The sequence below is a fragment of the Silene latifolia genome, chromosome Y (genome assembly GCF_048544455.1).
Source record: "Silene latifolia isolate original U9 population chromosome Y, ASM4854445v1, whole genome shotgun sequence".
NCBI lineage: Eukaryota > Viridiplantae > Streptophyta > Magnoliopsida > Caryophyllales > Caryophyllaceae > Silene > Silene latifolia.
The window spans coordinates 169,349,596-169,356,286 of record NC_133538.1 but is presented as its reverse complement, the minus strand read 5'-3'; positions in this window follow the sequence as shown (position 1 = coordinate 169,356,286).

The window sequence follows — 6,691 nt, the reverse complement described above, 5'->3', positions numbered from 1 at the left end:
GTGACTCATCATGGATCGAACCATATCAAGTAAGGTTCAATTTCTCTGTTCGGACACACCATTCAATTGAGTTGTTCCAGGTGGAGTTAACTGTAGAACGATTCCACAGTCTTTAAGGTGTTGATCAAACACATTTGAAAGATATTCGCTACCCCGATCTGAACGGAGTGCTTTAACCTTTCTACCCAGTTGGTTTTCAACCCTGTTCTGGTATTCCTTGAATTTCTCTAAGGACTCACTTTTATGCTTCATTAAGTAGACATATCCATATCTACTTAAATCGTCCGTGAAAGTGATAAAATATCTATAGCCATCTCTAGCGGTAATTGACATAGGTCTACAAACATCAGTATGTATGAGTCCTAATAGGTCACTAGCGCGCATTCCAACACCTTTGAAGGAAATTCGAGTCATTTTGCCAATGAGACATGATTCACACGTGCCATATATAGAAAATTCGAATGCGGGAATAGTCCCATTATCGACGAGTTTCTTTACGCGTTTCTCATTTATGTGTCCCATTCGACAATGCCATAGATAGGTTTGATCTTTGTCACCAACCTTTAATTTCTTATTATTCACGTGTAAAACTTTCGTGGTTTGATCTAAGATGTAAATTCCATTCATGGAAACCGCTTTGCCATAAATCATTTCATTGAAAGAGAAAATACAGCTATTATCCTTTATTAAAAATGAAAATCCGTCTTTATCAAGTACGGAAACAGAAATAATGTTCTTAGACAAACTGGTTACATAGTAACAGTTATTTAAAAATAACTCATAACCACTAGGGAGTTGGATTACATATGTTCCCTTCGAGACAGCAGCAACTTGATGACCGGCTTTTGCCGTCACTTCCGGTACCAAAAACAATTTATAAAGAACCAAATAAAAGTAGTATTTATTCGGGTGTCGAACACAAAGATGGCGGGGGTGTATACTTAGTCCGTTTAAGTCTCAATTTAGTCAAATGAAAATAAAGTTGATTAATTATAAACTAAGATGCAACAAGGTATAAAAATTAAACTAAATGAAATTGTTTTTAACTAATAAGGGAAGGCTAAGGTCTTTGGGTTCACAAATGGGCAATTAGGGGGAGAAACAAGGTCTAACAAGAGAAGGGTAATAATAGTGGTCAAGGGTTTAAGATTAATTTCTTAGTCACCTTAAGCTCCTCAATAAGTTGTCACTTGATCGAGATGAACTAGCTACAAATATAGCATAAAGACTACCCAATAGCATGAGCACCAAGACGGACCGAATGCATCAAAGAGATGTTCTAACTTTCATTAAAACTCATCTATAAACACTTTTATAACCATCTAATAGCACAATACACCAAGGTAAGCCAAACATGTTAATGAAATGTCCAATTTTCATTGAGGCATTTCCACAAACACTTCAAATGCACTAAGAGTAGAAACCACATAATCACCCAATTCAAAAGGTTAACAACCCAAATTCATCCCCTTAATTACCCAAATTCCCCTATGACCTTAGATAAGACTACTCACTCATGTTCATGGGTGAGAAATTAACAACAAATTGCAACAATAAACAAGTAAACATTGCAAATATGATAAAGATGGGAACTTTGAATGAATAAAAATTAACCAACATAAGAAATGTAAACAAATGAAAATAATGTAAACAAAAGATGAGAATTGTACCAACAAAGAGGAAAGTAACAATCTTGGACAATAATTGAAGAATGAATTTCTTCTAATCTTCAAATACAACCCAAAATACTAATTGTATACTAATGAGAGATGAATAACTTGCATAAACAAAGGAAGAATTTAACTAATAATTAAAGAAAGATTACAACTTTTTATTGAATGAAAATGAGAGAGTAAATATTAGGGTTCTACAATATTGGGAGGGGAGATGAACTAATACTAGTCTAATTTCTATCTAATGTAAGGTAGTGATGGTAGTGTGTCTATTCTAATTTATATATCTTTCTAATTACTAATCTAATAACATACTAATAATGATATTAATATTAATAATAATACTAATAAACTCTCATCCTCACCTAACACACACACACTAACACACGACACCCCAAACTCCAAGTATAACAAAATAAGCGAAACAACAAAAAAAGGGAAAGGGACAAAAGACAACAACACGCAATAACGTAAAAAGGGGTCCCAGCCGGGTCGCCGGCCGCCGGCTGTGCACCGGCACAAAACCCGTTGTAACTTTGAAGTGAAATTGATAGGATTTAGAGCCGGTGAGGTGACAGGCAGACGGTTGACCGGCTGAGAGCATCTTGAGATTTGTTGCGGATTGGGAGCCGGTGAGGCGGCAGCCGGTTGGCCGGGTCAGAGAACGATGGCTTCTATTCCAGTTAACTCGGTTTCGATCCCGAGTTCATGCTTGATGATGGCGGCTGCGAGATGGGTTGCTGCTGTTGTTGTCGATGTGAAAGGTGGATGGAGGTGGTGATGTCAAAATTGTTGTTGTTAATGGTGACGGTTCTGAACTGGGCTCGAGGAGTGCGATATGCGGATGGTTGTTGATGAAATAAGTGCAGGTCGCAGTTGTTGTCGAATTGATTGGTGGGCAATGGTGGTGTTGTACGGTGAGCACGGAGGTGTCGGGCTGCTGTGGAGGTTAGAAGTGATGCAGGTGGTGTGTGAAGCAGAGGAGCAGCGGGTATGGTTGATGAACGAGGTGAAGACGGGTTTGGAGCATGGTGTAAAATGGTGATGATTGAATGATGATGGAGATGAATGCTACTATTAATGGTGAACGATGATGATGTGTGAATTGAAGGTGATGACGGGTTCGATGGTGATGAATTGAAGTTGGTGCGTGATGAATTAATTGAAAATGCCATTGTTGATTGGAATTACAGGGATACGAAGGAAGCAGGGACAAAGGTGATTAATGACATTGGAGAATTTGGATTTTTAATGTCATGGGTTGACTTTTGGTTTTGTTTTCTTGTCTTGACCCATCTTTAAATCCCGTCTTGACCCGTGCTTCCGTCTCATTTTACTCTCACTTGAATCTCCACTTTGTTATAATGCCTCGCCTACAAATTATAAACAGTAAAATAATATTAACTCTAATATTATATAAACAAAACGATTAATAATTAAATTAAATTGAGACGACTAATTATTATAAATTAGTAATAAATGAGCTTGTTAGACATTTAAGCGCACAAAATCGAGTCGGAATAAGGTATAAATGCGTGGTAAAATACGACTAAAATGCTACTTATCAAATCTCCCCACACTTAAACCTTACTCGTCCTCGAGTAAGCTCATTTAAACTAAACCGAGACCTTTAATATAAAAGACTAGCTAAACTAATAATATCCGATGAGAGGCAATTAACGGGCCTTCTCCGTCCCTTCAACTCACACGGAAACACAATGAGGTATGCATTCCGATGCAAGGCAAGTGGGGGCTTGCGGAAAATTTTGACACATCCAAAATTTAAGCACGAATCAAGATATAAGATGCATCACAAAAAGTCAAACCACTTTCCTCATCTAAGCGGCCGTTTTGTTTTGAAAGATTGAAAGGTCTAGGTTAGGTGAAACCGTCTCAAAACCTCAACGAGGTGCCAACTCCCTAAACGTGGCACAAGCAACCCAAATATGTTCACAAAAGCCAAAGAAACACATTCTAAGGCGGGGAAAAGGGGAAGCAAGGCTAGTCCTCCAAGAATGACACGACACGCGCAAGATTCAACCAAAAGAGACCCATGGCTAAGGGGACTTAGACCATCGACAACCTCACGGATTTCACTCGTCACTCATTTAAAGACCGAGTGTTTTTGTACAAAAAGTAGCCAAACACTCACCTACTACGACTCGTGAGAACGTGTCCGCAATCTAATGTGTAAAACAGTCCTATGTCCAAATGAGATGCAAAATGTAACAATGCGCAAGCCATGAAATAAGGGTTGTAATGGGGATAAGGAGTAGGACGGAACGGGATTGGTGCAAGCACCGTTTGGATATGTGGAGTTCAAATCAAGAATTATCGACACATCACATCCCTTTCCTTATTGCAACACTTGAGACACGTCTATGCCCTAACATAGAATGGATCACCAAAACTATGCAAAAATTGCATAAACCCAACTCAAATTGGAAAAAATTTGAAAATACTCCTCTTATTTCAACAAATGGTAACGTCTACACCCTAACAAAAACCCGGTTTCCCAAGTCATGCAAAAATTGTGTAAACCCGACTCATTTTGGAAAAACATCAATTTGCCCCTTTATTTAGCAACGACTCTTTCTACCCCTTTTAATGATGAGGAGGGGTGTTGCTTGCCTTTTTCTTTTCTTAACACAAATATATACAAAACAACCAACTCTTTTTTTGAATTTTTCACAACTTTTTCACTTTTCTATTTTGTTTTTTTTTTTCATTTCTTTTTCAAAACCTCTTAATTATATACAATGCCAAATGCATACCAAGTTCCGACCCAAGTGGATATGTATACTATCCACCACTATGACCCGAATCACCTCCTACAACACTACTACAAAACCGACCAATTCTTGATCAAGGAAGGGTGGTTATGGGATGTAGCTATTTTAGTGAGTTTGCCAAATGAATAGGTTGAGGCTCAAAGGGGGTGAATCAAAAAGGGAGATAATGGAAGCGACAAAACAAGGCAATTTGGCTATGTGAGGTTCATATGCATGTGGAAACAAATTTTATTTCATAACTTGTGCACAAAAAATGAAATGCAAATCATGGCCTAAGGACGGAATGACACACTTATGCGTCTAGACATAACACGTCTCGCGAGGAGACCTACTCACAATCCTTAGTGGGGGTCGGGTATGAATGCACCGACCCTAGGAGGCTCTAATCCTCACACTTGAGCAGCTAAGTCGAGGTCTAGGTCTAGCCTACGGTCCTCTCGGTCTCACAAGGCGGCCAAAACTTGGTGGACATGCCCTTTTTCCATATGCTAACCTTGTGACACGGGTGTGAGCCATGGGGAGGGGGAAGGCACGGTCAAGACATAAATCATCATTGGGGTATCATAATCCCTCCCTAGACCACATTTTTCAAAAACATGTATTCACAAACTCAATGCAAACGCAAATTAAGCACAAATAAATATATACAAGACACATTGCATGCGGAAATTAAACAAACATAAATTGAAACGTGCAACAAGTTTTGACTAATCCTAGCAACACATCAACACCAAAAATCCACAAGTTCCCCAAGGGAACATCCAAGGCACAAAATCCCATTCTCCTTCAAATATACAATATACAAAAAGAAAGAACGGTAAAGGAGTAAGAGATTAGATCAAGTTTACCAAGCGACTTCTAGCTCCTTTTTGCCTCAAATGGTCAATGCATATGCCAAAGGTTAGCCAAACATATATATATACAATGCAATATTTTTGTATTTTTCAGAAAATTTTCAATTTTTAGGCATTTTCTTGCTTTTTTTTTTAAAATTTACAAGTATATAATGATGTGAACAAATATAGACAATATTCACAAAGTGGATATTTCCCTCCCCACACTTGAAATTTACATTGTCCTCAATGGAACAAAGTATAGGGAGAGAATAGGAAAAATAAACAACATATTTTTGGTGGTTTTTTGAATTTTTTTGAAATTAAAGGACATGTTTTTGGATTTTTTGAATATTTGAAAATAAATAACATGTTTTTGGATTTTTTGAATATTTGAAAATAAATAACATGTTTTTGTATTTTTAAAATGATGGAATTTCCTCCCCACACTTATTTATTTACATATTCTCAATGGAAATAAATGTGTGGAGGAAATTCGGAAATGAAATACATGTTTTTGGCGATTTTTTATTTTTCAAATTTTTAGTGATTTTCAAATAAGTATGCAATGCATGATCTATTCTATATGCAATATTGAAATACGATGCAAGCTATACTATATGAATGCAAAGAGAGCTAATTTAGATTAGCTCCTTATCGAAGCATGTCACTAAATGCAAAATGCGGTAAAAACTTAATTAAAGAGGAGAAGAATATATACATTGCGGTGGTTCTTAAGTAACTCCACCAAACCTCTTCATTCAAATACTTCATTCAACAGGGATCAATATCCCGAGATCCCACCAACCTTCTACCTTCAATACAAGGATCAACAACACATGAACCCTTGTTCTTCATCATCAAAGCATGCAACTTACTCATGGCATCTTGAACTTCTTGCCATTTTCGGTTCATTTCTTCGTCAAGGTTTTCCTTAGTCTCTTTGCCAACATTAGGGTCACATACCCTATTTCCTTTCGATCTCTTCCTCCATCTTTTTGGTTTCTTATTTTCAATTCTCGGTTTTGATTTTGGAGGGGCATTGGTGCTAGAATCGAACTCGGTTTCCCAAATCTTGCCATTTTCCCCACACTTATCTTTAGCATTCACTTCTTCTTCAAGGAATTTATCCGGTGGTTCATCATCAACTTTTGGCTCATAAGAAATTAAGAGCTCCATGTTCTCATCTTCATTCTCATGGAGTTCTAATGTTTCCACGGCAAACATGGTTTGAACCACGGTTTTCTTTGAAGCATGTGGTAGCTTGAATTCAACTTTTTCCTTCCCAATTTTGAATGACAATTGTCCCTCTTTGACATCTATGACGGCTCCTCCCGTGGCCAAGAATGGCCTACCAAGAATGACACGAGAGCGTCTTCCCATAGGGATGTCT